Here is an 18,657-nt window from a genome sequence, read left to right as displayed (position 1 = left end):
CATACTGAAGAACCTGTTGGTTAAGAGAGAGAGAGGTGAAGCTGTAGTAGAAGATTGGCTGTGTTTAAATTAATTCATTGTTGTAGTTTTGTCCTTAGTCTCCCACTGAGCCCCATTAAGTTCTTACTTAACCCTTACTTACTCCTTATTTACTCTCCTTATTTACTCTTATTACTTACTCTTACTAATTACCTACTGCTTACTTACTCTCACTGAACCCTATTAAAGATATAGTAAGTATCATTAAGAAGTCTACTCCAGTTAAGGATGCAAACTTGTGCTTTTACAGGAAAAGATGCCCATTGAATTCAGTGGGATTTAAATCTCAGTAACCAAATTCAGAATTGTAGTGTGCCTGAATTAGGTTTGAAAGTTGAGTTGGATGCTTTTTACTCCCTGCATTGTACACATACTATCAACATAGAATAAAATTCTCTTTGTTTTTGGCTACATTTGTCCGACTGGAAATCAGAAGGAGACATAATTGCTTATGTTTATGTATTATGACAATCCAACATATAAGACAGTTGTCTCAGTTCCATTGCCAGACAAGTAAATAATAATTCAGAGTTCCCACCTTAAGTTCAAGGAGAAAATGTATTTAATGCTGCATCAGAGAAATCATGTCATTGGTTTTTCGAGGATATCTTTACGTCCTTACAACTCTATGCTTCTATTACTATTTTAAGAAAAGCCTCCATTACATAGTTCAACTCACTTGGCAAGTTATTGAACCCCATCTTTGGGGTCGATTGAATAGTAGTAAGAGACAATGGTTCCCTCTTGGCAAGTTGTACAGGTGCCACCCTAGCATGGTCGAAGTTATTTAAAGATCTAGCACAGAGGAAACAGATTCAAACTGGAAACTGAGAAACAATAGCACTTCCAAAGTATGTCTGACCTTTTACAACAGCTGCTTCCAATGACAGCAGAAAATGCCCTGTCCCCTTTGGTTGTGTCAAATGAAGTCCACAAGATATGTAAGGAATGTGGAGAAAGTTGGCCCTAAGTTCTCTTTCGTATAAGTCCAAAGGCTCTTTCGTATAAGTCCTATTTTCTCTTTCGTATAAGGCTCTTTCCTAGAGGCACTGAGTGAATCTTGCTCGATAAGATAGGATAGGATGGGATGGGATGGGAAGGGAAGGGAAGGGAATAGAATAGAATTTCATTGGCCATTGGACGCACAAGGAATGTCTTTGGTGCATATGCTCTCAGTGTACATAAAAGAAAAGATACATTTGTCAACAATCATGAGTTACTTAATGATTGTCATAGGGGTCAAATAAGCAATCAGGAAACAATTGATATGAATCTAAATCGTAAGGATACAAGCAACAAGTTACATTAGAGAAGATCAGAATCTGAAGGATGAAGGGACGCAGAAGTTTAAGTCATGGTAAATGCAGACCATCACTAAGCTGATCAAAGACAAGGATAACCTGCTATGTTTCTTGTCTCAATCCTGTAAGGTTTCAATCCCTGTCCAGTTATAATGCTTTTGGATTCACACCATCATCCTTTTCTTGACTTCCACAATTGGAGTTTAATATGAAGCAGACTCAGGACTTCCAAGACAAACTAAATTGGGAGGGAGGACTCGGAGAGAATTATTTCTATTCTGACCCCCACTTCAATCCTAAATTGACCCTCTTCAAGGAGACCTGGGATACTACAGAAGAGTAACCAACTAGCAGTCAATTTTTAAGTCACTATCATCTTTCAAAAAAATTAAATAAATAAAACTACCGGTAGTTTAATTTTATTTATATATCACCAGCTGGAAAAGGGACAACTTAACCTCTAAATGTTTCCCCCTGAGGCTTAAATGTCTAAGCTAAACGAGGACCAATTATTGGTGGTTTGATGCTAGATTTTGAAAATCTAGCTGGGGTTGGTTAGTTTATGATGGGAACCCAGACAATTAAGTCACTAAATTGTAGCCCAGTAAACGATAGATGAGTATATTGTGTGAACATTGCCAAAGCACACAGATAAGTCAATTGTTTATACCCTTCCTGGACAATCATAACAAATTTAAGTTCTCCTAATAAAACGTATGTATTTTAAATATTTTTTCTATGTTATCTTTTATATTGCTACAATATTGTTTAGAAGTTGCTAACTCTAGTACAATAAATTTAGTGTCTATTCTCTGGATAGAGTGGCTACATATTATATTGCTATATTATAGAGATACTGTACTATATTTTACTTGAAAGTTTGCTACAAAATTATTGATATCTAAAATTGTTTATTTCATCACAGACTAGGATAGATTCTAATATATTCACACATGGGATACATTTTATGCTACAGTACATACTTCTTTATTCCAATATTAGTTATATTTGTTTGTAATAATTATTTGGTGAAAAGGTATATATTTTTTTCTGCTGCTTTGTCACTCCATTTTAGGATTTCACACAATTAGATCAAATCTCTCCTCTTCCTCTTTTGGCCCACAGCCCTTAAAACACAAATTCCCCATATTGATATACTGAATAAGAATGATATTCTTTGCGAGAATGATTTGGAGGCATCATTGCATACTTTGCACTTTGGAAAACCCCAGCAGCTCTCTGTCATTATTTTATTTTTATTTATTTATTTATTTTGTCCAATACACAATACTACACAATGAAGGTTACAGAGGATATAGTAGAGAAGAAATACGAGATATAGGACAGACTATAGGACAGGGGACGGAAGGCACTCTAGTGCGCTTATGCACACATTTAAAAATACATAACATGTTTAAAAATACAGGTGTGCTGCACTTCAGTGAGGTTCAAATGACTTTTTCTAAAAGATTTTCCAAGTGTCCATTTTCTTGGTATAAAGACCAACAAGAATGGAAATTTTGCCTCCTTATAAAGACAGGCTACTTGTTGGAAGATGACCCAGAAAATTAAACTAGGTTGACAAGCCTTTTAAGCTTGTACCAGGGCAATGTGCAGTTCTTTTAAGTAAAATTAACAGTGAACATTTGCACTAAATAGCCATTGGTTTCTACTTAATAGGAGGAAATCCAGTTCAAAGCTCCACTCAATCACATACCATGCTGGCTAGGTTTGAACCAGGAATGGGTTCTAGCTTACATCGCCGCAGGTTCGTTTCCTCCCATGTTGTGTGGGAGTCCACGCATTGCACAGTGCCAAAAACCCAGCTTCTGTGCATGTGCAGAAGCAACAACCAGCTTCTGCACATGTGCAGAAGACAAAAACAAGATGGCGGCACCATAGGCACCACAAAGTGAGTTGGTACAGGAGGATAGGTAGCCAGCCATCGGTCCTGATTTGATGAGCAGGGGGAAATTGTTTATTTATTTATTGGTTTTGTCTAGTACTTAATGGAGGTATGTGAAGATATAATAGTGTTTATATACATGACACTAGTAAAGAGATAAAAAATTAGAAAAACAGTAGAAATAATAATATTCATATACATGATGCTAGGATACATATATGTATATGTATATATGTCACATTTTTTAGCTGAATTTGAAAATTAAGGGAGACTAGGATAGATCTATTTTGGCCTTATTTTGGCCTTATCAGCTAGCCATACCTCACTGGGATTTGAACTTGCAATCTTTGCCTTGTAAGGCAGAGAATTAACCTCTAGGTTACAGTAACCAATCCCTTCAGCTCTGTACCAGGGAAGGGTTACATGGTTTTTGTGTCAAATCACCCTGGTATATTGAAGGAACATCACAGCTCCTTTTTTTTTTTTTTTTGCCTCTCGGACAAACCTAGGGCCATGCATATATGTATATATATAACTGGTCGGATCACTGTGATGTTCCTTCAATATACCAGGGTGATCCGACAGAAAAAACATATATAGTCCCTCCCTGGTACAAAGCTGAAAGGGATCAGATCCTGTGGCCCAGAGGTTAATTCTCTGGCAGAGGCTACAGGATCAAATCCTAAAGTCATATTTTTTACAGGCAAGCTTGGAGCAGTTAATATTAAGTTTGAATTTATTGCATGATCTTGTGTTGTTGCGGTTGAAGCTGAAGTAGTCATTGACAGGCAGGACGTTGCAGCATATGATCTTGTGGGCAATACTTAGATCGTGTTTTAGGCGCCGTAGTTCTAAGCTTTCTAGACCCAGGATTGTTAGTCTATTTTCGTAGGGCATTCTGTTTCGAGTGGAGGAGTGAAGGGCTCTTCTGGTGAAGTATCTTTGGACATTTTCTAGAGTGTTGATGTCCAAGATGTCGTATGGTTTCCAGACAGATGAACTGTATTCAAGGATGAGTCTGGCAAAAGTTTTGTAGGCTCTGGTGAGTAGTGTGAGATTGCTGGAGCAGAAGCTGTGTAGGATCAGGTTAACAACTCTAGAAGCCTTTTTGGCGATATTGTTTCAGTGGGCTTTGGCACAAAGGTGGAATTATATTCCCAGTTTTTCTCCAATTACAGTGGTACCTCTACCTAAGAACGCCTCTACTTAAGAACTTTTTAAGATAAGAACTGGGTGTTCAAGATTTTTTACCTCTTCTTAAGAACCATTTTCTAGTTAAGAACCCAAACCCAGAAAATTTCCCCCAGAAATTTGAGAGCGGCATGTAGGCCCGGCTAGTTTCATGCCATTCCCCCTGGGTTTCTCTCTCTGGTGCAGGGTATAGGAGGCAGCCTTGTGCCAGGTGTATGGGAGGCGTGTGTTCTTCCTCGCCACCTCAGAGTTCCTCTTTTTTTTAAAGCCTTAAAGTTTTGGAATTTTTTGGATTCCCCTCCCCTCAGATCTTCTTCCTTTGGCAGCGACTGTCCTCCTCTTTTTCTTCCTCCTCCTCCCACCCAAATTCCGAGCTTTTATTTCTTTCCTAATGGGTTTGCATGCATTATTTGCTTTTACACTGATTCCTATGGGAAAAATTGCTTCTTCTTACAAACTTTTCTACTTGAGAACCTGGTCACGGAACGAATGAAGTTCTTAAGTAGAGGTACCACTGTATACTCCTCTTCCCATAAATCTGATGCCTAGGTTGCTTGTATTTCCTTCTGGGCTCAGCAATGGGAAACATTAAAAATAGATTGAGATGGAAACTATTATCTTCCCTAACCTTGTTCCCACATACCCTGCCTGCTGTCTTTGATCACAGTCCTTCTTTGTCTCTTTACTGGCTGTGACTACAATCCATACCATAAAAGGCCAAAGGATTCCACATAGATTTAGAATGAGCTCTCGGTCAGAGCCTAGAGCAACAGGCACAGGCCTGAAGGAGGGGAGGTTCAAGCTTGCCATAATTAACTATTTCATTATTGCCATCAGTCAGGTTGCTTTAAACTAAGACAATGTTCAGGCCCGACACTCCCAGGGAGGCTACATGGTGCAGCCTCTCTCTCTCTCCTCTCTCTGCTACTCCGCAGCCATAGACCGCCACATGGTAGCAGCACTTGCTGATTCTGCCACCATCCTCTAAGGCTGCATTACTATTACTATTAGTCTTCTCATCATTCCTATCACTGATCTCCCACTTATGACTATGACTGTAACTTGTTGCTTGTATTCTTATGGTTTATATTGATTGTTTCTTGATTGCTTATTTGACCCCTATGACAATCATTGAGTGGTGCACCTTATGATTCTTGACAAATGTACACTGAGAGCATATGCACCAAAGACAAATTCCTTGTGTGTCCAATCACACTTGGCCAATAAAAGAATTCTATTCTATTCTATTTCTATCCATGTGCTGAAAATGATCATAATAGCAATGTTAAAAATAAAGATGACTGTGATCATTATAATTATGGCAATGAAACTGGGTTATTAATAGTCTTTCCATAGACATTTGTCAGAGATAATATCTGAGATTTAATTCCACAATCTTTCTTACCTGCAAAGAAACAAAAAAAAGCCACCCCCATATGACTTATCTATTTATTTTTTCTAGATAAACGTAATAACTTCCACTATGTCTGATGAAGAAGTCGAATATGAGGAGTAAGTAAATCAACATCCAATCCCAAATGTATGGTTGAATATGTACAAAGTTTGGGGCACTTATAAGTACAGTGATCCCCCGAGTTTCGCGATCCCGATCATTGCGAATCGCTATATCGCGATTTTTTCACCCGATGACGTCACTCCCTTCCTTTCTCATCTTTCTTTCTCTCTCTCTTTCTCTATCTTGCTTCTTCCTCTCTCACACTCTCTTCCTCCCTCTCTCATCTCTTTCTTTCCTTCTCTCTCTTTCTCTATCTCTCCCCCTCTTGCTCTCGAGCGGCAAGCGAGCAGCCGGGCGGGCGGGCGAACGGGCAAGCGGCAAGCGAGCAGCCGGGCGGGCGGGCGAACGGGCAAGCAGCCTGGGCGGCGGGAAGACCCAGGGAAGGTTCCTTCGGCTGCCCAACAGCTGATCTGCTCCGCAGCGCGGCAGCAGCAAGGAGCCGAAGATGGGGTTTCCCCGTTGCCTGGGCAACAGGGAAACCCCATCTTCGGCTCCTCGCTGCTGCCACGCTGCGGAGCAGATCAGCTGTTGGGCGGCCGAAGGGTCTTCCCCGCCGCCCACATGCAAACTCCACCAGCTGCGCATGTGCGGCCATGGAAAAAGGGGCGCGCATGCGCAGATGGTGTTTTTACTTCCGCACCACTACATCCTGAAATATCGATTATCGTGAGGGGTCTTGGAACGGAACCCTCACGATAATCGGGGGATCACTGTACTCCATATCAATTCTCCTTCTGTGGTTATTAATCTTGATGGGATTATCCTTGGATTTGGGGATTTTTAGAAGAATTGGGGCAAGTGCTTAGTTTACATAAGATTCTCCTTTAGAATCAATTGTGAAATTCATATTTTAAAGTCAGGGTCTCCAACCTTGGCAATGTTTAACATTTGTGGACTTCAACTCCCAGAATTCCTCAGCCAGCTTTTTCTGGAAGTCGAAGTCCACAAGTCTTAAAGTTGTCAAGATTGGAGACCCCTATTTTAAAGTGTGCTGATTCGGAGGAAACCGAAGCTTTAAACTTTGAAAAATGACATTTGTTAGTATTTCAGGTTGATGAATTGCAAATAGATTGCTGACTTGTCCAAAAAGATGTGAAGCAGATACAAAAGCTGAAAAGCCTGTTTAATGAAATCAGCTTTATTTATTCACGTATACCCAGCAACAGTTTTTACAGAATTAAACAAAGTTACTTTTTGTTTAAGAAAATTAATTATAAGTAATATATTATAAATTAAACAAATTAATTATCTCCCAGAACAAGGGAAATGGAAATGTAGGAAAACAACAACAATTTCTCCTATTTTCTTTACCTCCCTTGCAAAACACCCACCTTCATTTCCGTTGGATTCTTATCTATATTCATCTTATACTGAAGAGCTATTTATAGAAGAGAAATATATAGAGCAAGCCGGACTCAACAATTGAACTGCAGTTAGTTCTCAGTTTACGACTGCAATTGGGGCTAAAGACAGAGCTTTTGTTAAGTGAGTTCTGCCCAAATTTATGATTTTTGCTATTGTTGTTAAGCAAGTCACTGCATTTAAAAAAAAAAGTTAACCATCTGATCATTAAGTTAATCCAAATTTCTTCCACTGACTTTGTCTGGTCAAATTTGGCCCTGGAAGGTTGAAAAGGGCAGTCATGCAATTGTCATAAATATATATGCTGGTTGCCAAATGTCTGAATTGTGATTGTGTGATGGTGGGGATGCTGCAATGGTTGTAAATGAATGTGAGGACCAGTCATATGTTACTTTTTTCAGCCCCGTTGTAACTTTGAATGGTATATAAATGTAAGTTCGTAAGCCTAGTACTAACTGTATTGTATTGCTTATTGGTCTGCTGCAGACAATCAAGGCAGGGGTGGGTTCTACTTACCTTCCCTATTGGAAGTGCCAGTGACCCTCTGCACATGTGCAGATGCCTCTGCTCATGTGCAGAGATTTTTCAATATCCTTCCTCTGGAGTGAGGTGGAAATGGAGATTTTGCAGTATCCTTCCGCTGCTATGCTTACCAAGCCACACCCACCAAGCCACACCATGCCCACCAAGCCACGCCCACAGAACCGGTAGTAAAAAAAATGGATTTCACCACTGCTTTCAAGAGATTTATGTGTTGCATCAGAGACCCACATCTGAGCCTTCTCATGCCTCCAACCAACCTAGCACTCTTCCCTGAAAGCAGCTCTTAAAACTTAGCTCTTTACAAAGTTGCATTAATAACGTAATTGAGAGGAACTCCTTAAAGTAGTCTCATATCTATTTCTGTGGATAAGCCCTGGTGGCGCTGTGGCTAAAAGTGCAGCATTGCAGGCAAACTCTGTTGGAGTAGCATGATACACCTATCTATGCAAAGGTGTATCATGTTATATACATTAGTCAACCAATCAGGTTACATTACAATTTGTAGATTCACATTGACTAAGCATTCTTTCATTGTGACACTCATTACAATAATTACAATCCTTCTTTTTGCATTGTAATATTACATCAGGCAGACCTAATCTGGACAAACTCTGCCCACAGTCTGGAGTTCAATCTTGATAGAGCTCAAGGTTGACTCAGCCTTCCATACTTCCAAAGTCGGTGAAATGAGAACCCATATTGTTGGGGGCAGCATGCAAATAATGCTTTTACATTATAAATCATCCAGAGAGTGCTATAAACCACTATAGGGCATATATAAGCCTAAATACTACTGTTGTGCTAATGCTATTTCAACATTCTTTCATTGTCTACAGACCATCTGCCAACAGTTTTATAAATGAAGGATTTATTCATATTTACTCTCAATTTCTCTCATTCTCTTTGTCTCTTTCTCTGACGACTTTGATTCCTACTTCCCAGGGAGCAGCAGGAAGGTAAGGGATTATTGATCCACCCATTATCATTCCCTCAATTCTAGGAGTAGTTTTTCAGTTTACAGTGGTACCTCTGCTTAAGAACTTAATTCATTCTGTGACCAGGTTCTTAAGTAGAAAAGTTTGTAAGTAGAAGCAATTTTCCCCATAGGAATCAATGTAAAAGCAAATAATGCGTGCAAACCTATTAGGAAAGAAATAAAAGCTCAGAATTTGGGTGGGAGGAGGAGGAAGAAGAAGAGAAGGAGGACAGTTGCTGCCGAAGCAAGAAGGTGAGGGGAGGGGAATAAAAAAAATCCAAAACTTTAAGGTTTTAACTCTGGTAGTCTCCTCCCATTTACTATACACTTATTACCCTCAGGGTCCTTTTAGACCTGGAGTATAAAAAGCTTGGTTCTAGCTACTGGAATGGTCTTTTTGAATACTTTTTTTGCTCGTGTACTAACTTGAACATTTCTGAACACAATGATATAAAAATTGAAATGAAAATATTAATGCTTATTTGTTTATTGTGGTCATAAAATCCCCCCCCCATTTTTGTGAAATTTTGTTCATTTTCATCTAGATTAGGCTGCAAAATCTGACTTTTTTGACCATCTTTGGCATTGGGAAACTAATTTGAACATTTCTGAATATAATGAAATGAAAATTGAAATGAAAAAAGGATGCTTATTTGTTTATTTTGCTCAGAAAAGGGCCTCCCCCCCCCCCCCCCCACGGCTATGTGAAATTATTTCATTTTATAGATTGGCCTGCCATTTCCAAGCCATCTTTGGCAATTACCGGTATTTCATTTTCTATATAGATTAGGCTTATACTTGAGTATAAGATGAGCAAAATTTTACTACTGGAACCGCAGCTCCAGTAGCAAAACTAGGCTTATACTTGAGTAGGTTTATACTTATACTCAAAAATAAACAAATAAGCATCAATTTTTTCCTTTCAATTTCAATTCAAATGTTCATTTGAACATTTCTGAACATAATGAAAGGAAAATTGAAAGGAAAAAATTGATGCTTATTTGTTTATTTTGCTCAGAAATGGGCCTCCCCCCCCCATGGCTGTGGGTAATTATTTCACTATATATATATGTAACGCTTCCAATTTTAAATTTTTTGAATACCTTTGGCCTTTGCATACTAATTTGAACATTTCTGAACATAATGAAACGAAAATTGAAATGAAAAAAATAAATAAATACTCCATATTTGTCAATCACCAAATCGCTTCCTCATTTGCTAATTTAATAACATCTCTACATCTGTCTCCTTCTCTTTCTCTTTGTTTCATCAAGAAGAGGAACATGCTGCAGGAGATGAAGAGGAAGAAGAAGAGGAAGGTGAGACAATGACCAGGTCCCCAGTTGTGGTTAAGATGTGCTTAGCCCTGGAGTAAATGTCAATGGAGATTCTTAATCATCCAGGACATGGTTGTCCCATTCGTGTTTTTGCAATTTATTCCCATTCCCAACCCCAACCCCAATCCTATGAGTTTGCCTGTATCTCATTCTGAGCAAGACAGGTTGCCCCAAAGTTCAAGTAACAATTACTCCTTATTCTGATAAAATCCAAGGGCAGCACCAAGTTTGAGATCCTCTCTCAGGCTTCATCACACATTAGATCTTTGTTATTGCCCACTCCTGTTATTGTTATAATAACAGGAGTGGGCAAATCCTAAACTGATATCCCTCCACCCAATTCTCTTCTTTTCTGGAGAGAGTGGGACAGAGTAAATAAGATTTGGAAAACAGAGCTCCATTGCAACAGGATTGAAGGGAAAGTTTGGAATCACAACAGACTGCCAGGTCTTTCAGGAAATTTGCTTTGTAGAATAGCTGGATCCATTAAAAATATTTAAATCCAATATTGTTTTTATGATCTGTATTCCCTCACTTGTGCTTGAAGCTGTTTGATCTACCCTTGAAATGTTTTCCTTTTTTTCTCCTTTCCACCCCCCCTTTTCTTCTTTTTTTCCCTTTTGGCTTTTCTCTTTTGATTTAACAGATTCTAACATCTGATAATTTTCCCAACATGTCTTTCTTCAGCTTTTGGTATCCAGAAAAAAAACCCCCATCTGAATGCAGTCTTTGGGTTACTTTGAGTAATTTTGAATCGTTTTGAATAACACACATTTCCAAACAGTGCAGAGCCAAGAGTTATTTCTGCAAACATTTGTTATAGTCCTTCAGAAATGAGCCCTCTTTTAACGTTTAACAGTCAAGGAATCGAAAAATGCATTAAGCAATGTAGGGGGAATAGCAGTAAAATTATTAACATCTCAGAGGGAAAATTGATGCTGTTAATGCTTTAAATCTGACCAGGGAAAAGAAGCTACCGTACCGAATCTTTTTATTTTTCTCTTCTCTGAAGAAGACAATTAGCCCTTAGGGACTCTATTGCATAACCAGTGCTGATTGCTACATTTTCTGTATGATATTTGATTGGCTGGCAGTAACTCAAAATAAGGTGGTTTTAAGTCAAAGCTGCCACCAAGGCAAGAGCCGTCAATGGAACCATGAGTTCAGCTTGGAGAAATTTTCAGGCAACATTTTCTTTTAGAATAGAGTATAGAGTAGAGTAGAGTGGAGTGGAGTGGAGTGGAGTAGAGTAGAGTAGAATAGAATAGAATAGAGTAGAATAGAATTGAATAGAATTGAATAGAATTGAATAGAATTGAATAGAATTGAATAGAATTGAATAGAATTGAATAGAATTGAATAGAATAGAATTGAATTGAATTGAATAGAATTGAATAGAATAGAATAGAACTGAATAGAACAGAATTGAATTGAATAGAATTGAATTGAATAGAATTGAATAGAATTGAATTGAATAGAATTGAATAGAATTGAATAGAATTGAATAGAATTGAATAGAATTGAATAGAATTGAATAGAATTGAATAGAATTGAATAGAATTGAATAGAATTGAATAGAATTGAATTCTTTATTGGCTAAGTGTGATTGAAGAAGCAAGGGGGAAAAAAATCCAAGAAATTTGTCTTCGGTGTACATGCTGCCACTGTACATAAGGAGAGTAAATTGCATCCATCAATAATAAAACAACACTTGGTGATAGCCAAGGTTACTAATTTCACACATGCACAAAGCCAGGAATGTGCTTTCCTCAAAAATTTTTGCTGGGCCAGTTGGTGTGATTTGCTGCTGACGTGACTGTGAGTCTAGCACATGTGAAACTTTACACCAGAGGCCTTCAAACTTGGTAACTTTAAGACTTGTGGACTTCAACTCCCAGAATTCTGGGAACTGAAGTCCACAAGTCTTAAAGTTGCCTAGTTTGAGGACCCCTGCTTTATACGACTGCACCCTGGGAATGTTGGAGTAGCCTGGGAGGTGGGGGGAATCAGTTTTGAAAGTCAGTGCGTTTGCTATTGCTATTTTTGTTTTATAATGTGGAATTAGCACAATCCTACTTTTTAATTTTCCGGAAGGCTTTTTAAATTGCCTCACCACAAGAACATGCCCCCCACCTCCCCACCCCGATATTGCCTTTGCCAAGTGGATTGTGTGCTATCAGCCAAACCCCAAAGATCCCTTATAATATCCTGGTCCTGCTTAGGGATGTGGGAAGGTTTCTAGAAAAAGCAGCCAAGTTTGATAACAGACAATTCAAAATCTGAAGAGAAACAACAAGCTTGACTTCTTAAATCAAGAATTGCCAGCCTTAGCAACTTTTAAGAGGTGCAGACTTCCATTCCCGGAATTCCTCGGCCTTCATGGCTAACTGGGGAATTCTGAGAATTGACGTCCACATGTCTTAAAGTTAACAAAATTGGGAAGCCCTACCTTAAATATTGCCTTCAGACTCCTATAAGGACTTCCTGGATTACCTCCTCTCAACCCCGCCACCTTTTTTCTGGTAGGGAAAAAGATATATTTGATTGCTCCCCATTCAATGTCTATCCATGATATAGTGGATGACCTCATTCTTTTAATGATTTGGATCATTTTTATTCTCCATCTCTAAATGACGTCTTTCCCAACCTGGTGTCCTTTAAATGTCCTTTAATATATGTTGTGAGCCGCCCCGAGTCCTCGGAGAGGGGCGGCATACAAATCCATCCATCCATTCATTCATTCATTCATTTATTTTGTCCAATACACAATGAGAGTTTTAATGGTTATATATATACATAGTAAATTACATGATGAAGGTTATAGAGGAGATAATCATAGTAAAATACATCTAAGAAAGAATAGAAAAGAAGATATAGTAATAGAACATATCAATGAAAGAATAGAAGAAGAGATATAGGAATAGAAGAAAGGTATAGGAGATATAGGAGAGCAATAGGACAGGGGACGGAAGGCACTCTAGTGCACTTGTACTCGCCCCTTACTGACCTCTTAGGAATCTGGATAGGTCAACCGTGGATAATCTAAGGGTAAATTGTTGGGGGTTTGGGGATGACACTACAGAGTCGGATAATGAGTTCAATGCTTCGACAACTCGGTTACTGAAGTCATATTTTTTACAGTCAAGTTTGGAGCGGTTAATATTAAGTTTAAATCTGTTGTGTGCTCTTGTGTTGTTGTGGTTGAAGCTGAAGTAGTCGCCGACAGGCAGGACGTTGCAGCATATTAAACCTTAAATGTATCAGACTCCTGCATTCATCATCTTGAGATTTTTCTGGCTCTTAATTCAATGGGACGCTTGTTTCTGATCCATCTGGCTCTTAATTCAATGGGAAGTTTGTATCCGGATCCATTCCCTAGCTTGGGGAAAGTGGTCTAGAGATGGACTGATCTAACTACCTTTTCCTTTTTCTCCTGGATTTGGTCTCCATCACTCCTTCCCTGTTCTTGCTTCCTCCTCTCCCTGCCCAATATTTGTTTTCCAACCTCTTGTCTCTGCGATTTATGTTGTTTGCAGTAGCCGAAGAACCAGACCAGGCTCCTGAGCCAGGTACATTTATCCTTCACTACATTTCTCCCTCTTGGGAAAGGGGTGGGATGGAGAAAACCCTCCTGGGGAGTCCAAGATACAATCATTTCCTTCATTCTACCTGAATCATAGTCTCAGATAGTGAACAGGCTGGATAGAAGTGCCAACTGACAGGCTATCCTTGGCTGGTCCAAATTCAGGCTGAAGTTTCCCAGAAATTCAATGTCATATGACAGGGATGCCTAGACTTGGCAAGTTTAAGAGTTGCCGATTTCAACTCCCAGAATGCCAGCTGGAGATTTCTGGGAGTTGAAATCCACAAGTCTTAAAGTTGCTAAGTTTGAAGACCTCTGTCATGCGAGTACTGTATTCCCAAACCTTTATTGTAATGCTGCCACTGAAGCCACTTAAAACATTGATTGCTTTTTGACAGCTGAGACCCAAGGCTTCCATGCTCTTGGGTTTAAAACTGCCTCCTTTTACTCTTGGCTTTTCTAGAGTTCTACAGAAATCCATATTTCTTATGCTTTAGGCTGGGTGCCTATTTGTGGCTGATCTTTGCAACATTCCTGTCCTGGGAAATTTATGGTTCTAATGTACCGTATAGTCCCATGTAATAAACTCTTTTGCAAAGAGGCTCATCTTTGGATTTTTAACCCCAATACTGTGGAAAAAATGTACAGCGCAGAAATAAAATGTACAACCCTAAAAACGGTTGAATGTTTTGATTTTCACAATTGGCTTATCTGTGGATTAGCCATTTGTCTTGGCATTTTGGTAGAAAAAAATGAGGATTAGTTTATCTCTGGATAGGTTTATACATTATATGCAAGATGGGTATAGGGGTACTTTTAAAAAGTATTACCATATATACTCATAATAAGCCCATCTACAGATAAATCAAACCCATTTTGGCATCTAAAATTCTCAATTTATTCATTATATACAATACAGCAGAGGTCTTCAAACTTGGCAATTTGAAGACTGGTGGACTTCAACTCCCAGAATTCTCCAGACAGCATAACTGGCTGGAGAATTCTGGGAGTTGAAGTCCACAAGTCTTAAAGTTGCCAAGTTTGAGGATCCCTGCAATACAGTATCTCTCAGAATAGCCAAGAGACAAGCAATAGTGGTCCAGTCTCTATAAGCGAGTGATAGAAACGGTTACATGCCTTCATGTAGGTCTGCTTAGGGAATTGGGCAGAAATCATATTTAGTGCTCCTCAGATAAGCACCTCCCTGTAGGTAAAAACATGCACATCATGGAAAACATTAGTTTAATTCTAAATAAGGAGTCGTTGCTTGAAATAAGAACTAACAAAATGCTATTTTATTTACCTTCGCTAACAGCTTCCAGGGAGAGTTCTCCATATAGAAAAAAAGCACTGGAGACAGAGTAGAGCAGTGTTTCCCAACCCTGGCAACATGAAGATATTTGGACTTCAATTCCCAGAATTCCCCAGCCAGCGAATGCTGGCTGGGGAATTCTGGGAGTTGAAGTCCAGATATCTTCAAGTTGCCAAGGTTGGGAAACACTGGAGGAGAGAATGGGATTCGTAGAAATGAATGTAGGGATAACTGAATGTACAGTGGTAAAAGAAAGTTATAAGGTGTTGAATGGATTTCAAATGCCATTCCTCTCCGCCATCTTGTTTCTTCATGTGCCTGCTATTAAGCCATTGTCTTCTTGGCCTTGTTTGCCAAAAAATCCCTCACTGCTCTTACTCCATCTCCTCCAACGTATGGTAGTTCTTGACTTACAACTACAACAAGCCCAAAACTTTCATCGCTAAGCAAGACAGTTGTAAAATGACATTTGCCCCATTTTACCACCATTCTCCCCTCAGTTCTTAAGTGAATCACCGCAGTTACTAAATTAATAACACTATTTTAAGTGAATCTGGCTCCCCCATTGATTTTGCTTGTCAGAAGATCACGAAAGGTCATTTCATGACCCTGAGATACAGCAACTGTCATAAATATATTCCAGCTGTCACATGACTGAATTTGAATCATGTGACTCTGGGGACACAAAGGCTGTGTGAAAAATGGTCATAAGTCCCTTTTTTTCAGTGCTGCTGTAATAATAATAATAATAATTTATTAGATTTGTATGCCACCCCTCTCTGAAGACTCGGGACGGCTCACAACATAACAGCAATACAATATAAATACAAATCTAATGTTAAAAAATTTTAAAAAACTAATTTAAAATACATTGTTATAAAAAACTTATCTGCAACACAACTATATACACTCAGTCCGACTGAACATAAACATAATAAAGGTCAGCAAAAAAAGGAGGGGGGGAGATTAAGCCCCTCATGCCTGGTGGCAAAGGTGAGTCTTCAACATTTTACGAAAGGTGAGGAGGGTAGGGGCAGTTCGAATCTCCAGGGGGAGTTGATTCCAGAGGCCCAGGGCTACTTCCCCTGGGTCCCGCCAGACAGCATTGTTTTGTCGACAGGACCTGGAGAAGGCCAACTCTGTGGGACCTAATCGGCCGCTGGGATTCGTGCGGCAGAAGGCGGTCTCGTAGGTACTCTGGTCCGATGCCATGTAGGGCTTTATAGGTCATTACCAACACTTTGAATTGTGACCGGAAATTGATCGGCAGCCAGTGCAAGCCGTGGAGTGTTGATAAAACATGGGCATATCTGGGAAAGCCCACGATAGCTCTTGCGGCCGCATTCTGCATGATCTAAAGTTTCCAAACACTTTTCAGAGGTAGCCCCATGTAGAGAGCAATGCAGTATTCGAACCTCGAGGTGATGAAGGCATGAGCGACTGTAAACAATGACTCCCTGTCCAAATAGGGCTGTAACTGGTGCACCAGGCGAACCTGGGCAAACGTCTTTCTCGCCATAGCCCAAAGATGGTAACTTTTAATAGTCACTAAACATATAGTTATAAGTCAAGTACTACCTGTATTTCTTCCTTCCCACCCATCCACGCCCCTTAAAGAAAAGGATTTCTGCAGGTTTGTAAAAGAATGGGCCTGGGTGATATATTTTATCGAGAAATATCTGTGGGCCTCTGATGCTGTCTGTCTGCTATGTATGTTCTGGATACATGCATGTAGTGTGTAGCAATGTGTTCTCGCTATGTATCCATATATCTGAGAACACGCATACCCCTTCCATGTCTATAAGGGAAGCAATATATCGAAGCCCAAACAGTGGTGGTAGATATTTTCTAGTACCTATAGACATGGCTGTGAGCAAACCAATGTCAGATCATGAAAACTGTATTTTGTTTGGTATTTATCTATGTTCATGGAGTAATTTCTAGGGTTTGGGTTAGATTTAGACCTCTCCAGGCTCAGTTTTCAAACCAGAGTTTTCAAATCACTTTTTTGGGAGAGGAGGAGGGACCTATTGACTAAGTGAGGCAACCTAAGATTGTTGGTATCACACTGTGACAACGAAATGTTGGCAAGATGCTCTGAAGCTTAAATAGCCATTTAAAGGGCAGAACAATTCCAGTTTAAGTAAGCAACCCTACAAGAGGCCAACGTTGATGGCAATTTTGGTCTCTCCAGTTGCTTCAAACTATCATTTCTAGCAACTCTCACCACTGTGATGGCTTATTAAGGGTCTAGGACAACTCATCGCAACCAATTCTCCATCGTCAACTTGCCACCAAACAACTCACTATGGCCAACACACTGGAGGACAACTCACCATGCTGTGTTAATTCTTTCATTGTTATTTTTATTATTCGTAACCACATTTTCGTCAAAACTATTGTAACTCATGGATTTCTGGATTTACTTTCTTTAGTTATTTTATTATTAGTGGCCATGGGTTCATTGACAAGAAGGTAACTTTTGTCTTTGCTGAATTGTCCCATGGCAACTTGTCCCATAGTGTGTTGGCTATGTCAAGTTGGCTATAGTGAATTGGTTGCAGTAGCGTATTGTCCCATTGTTGCTGAAAATTGTAGCTCTGCAACAATGGAAAGATGATAGATTTTTCCACCCCAGCACTGATCAAAATATTGGGTGCCAAGATTAGATGAATATCCCAGCGGATGATGACAATAATGTGAAGACTGCCTTGTAACATCACTTATCTGGCCCACATCTCAGCAATCACCAGAACACCTCTCCAATTCAGAGAGACCAATGCAGAAGGGTCACTTTAGGTCTCAAAATATTGGGGATCTCAACATTGTCAACCACTTTTTATTCCTGCCCTAATTGGCCTCTTTTTATGAATGTGTAGAAATGTACGCCAACCCTTGTTAAGATTATGCACAATTCATAGTCACCTCTGATAAGTCTTTCACAAATCAAAGTTTTCTTCTTTCTCTGCATCTAATAGTCACCTTTCTGTCTTCTGTTTCTCACAGAAGAACGTCCCAGACCAAGGTAAGAAGAAGAAGTTATATCCCAGTAGTGTTGCAATCATTTTTATCCACTTTTCTCAGCTCCTGTGTCTTTCTGCAATGAAATCCCATCCTTCCCCTTCCCCTGTGATGAAGTCTTACAATCAACAAATGTGATTACAAGTAATGCTTGACTTACAACCATTTGTAACAAAGATGACTCTGCAACAGATGCAAATGTCATAAGCACATGTCAATTACCAAGCACCTAAACTTTGATCACATGACCATGGGGAGAATGCAATGGTCCTAAGTGTGAAAAATGGTCCCAGATTAATTATTTCTGTGCTGTTATAACTTCAGATGGTCACTAAACTAAGTGGTTGTAACTATAAAAAGCATTGTTTCATCCTTTCATGGTTTGTAAAACATGCCTTGATTATGTTCACCAATCCACAAAATTCATTTTATTTATTTATTTATTTATTTATTTATTTATTTATTTATTTATTTATTAAATTTGTAGGCCGCCCCTCTCCGTAGGCTCACAACAGTAATAGAAAAAACAATGTACAAACAAATCTAATAATTAAAACTAAAAACCCATAG

General features: G+C 39.2%; 1 protein-coding gene and 1 long non-coding RNA gene across 3 annotated transcripts in view; both read left to right on the top strand.

Annotated features, from left to right (window-relative positions):
* The first annotated feature begins 1,916 nt into the window (after positions 1 to 1,916).
* Positions 1,917 to 8,812, top strand: LOC139154588 (uncharacterized). The gene is made up of 3 exons (XR_011556937.1): positions 1,917 to 2,054; positions 5,900 to 5,949; positions 8,801 to 8,812. It is a non-coding gene; the product is annotated as an uncharacterized lncRNA (long non-coding RNA).
* TNNT1 (troponin T1, slow skeletal type) overlaps positions 8,807 to 18,657 on the top strand; it is a 32,451-nt gene continuing 22,600 nt past the window's right edge. The window contains exons 1-3 of one of the 2 annotated variants that reach the window (XM_070729357.1): positions 8,807 to 8,814; positions 10,109 to 10,153; positions 18,073 to 18,091. The gene's annotated coding sequence lies outside the window, so the exon portion shown is untranslated. Of the gene's footprint in view, positions 8,815 to 10,108; positions 10,154 to 13,707; positions 13,741 to 18,072; positions 18,092 to 18,657 lie in introns of those variants that run through there. The other variant, XM_070729359.1, reaches the window with a different exon arrangement.

This window comes from Erythrolamprus reginae, chromosome Z, assembly GCF_031021105.1.
Source record: "Erythrolamprus reginae isolate rEryReg1 chromosome Z, rEryReg1.hap1, whole genome shotgun sequence".
NCBI classification, from domain to species: Eukaryota; Metazoa; Chordata; class Lepidosauria; order Squamata; family Dipsadidae; genus Erythrolamprus; species Erythrolamprus reginae.
Note: the sequence above shows the minus strand (reverse complement) of the source record. Positions and strands in the feature narration are given on the sequence as shown.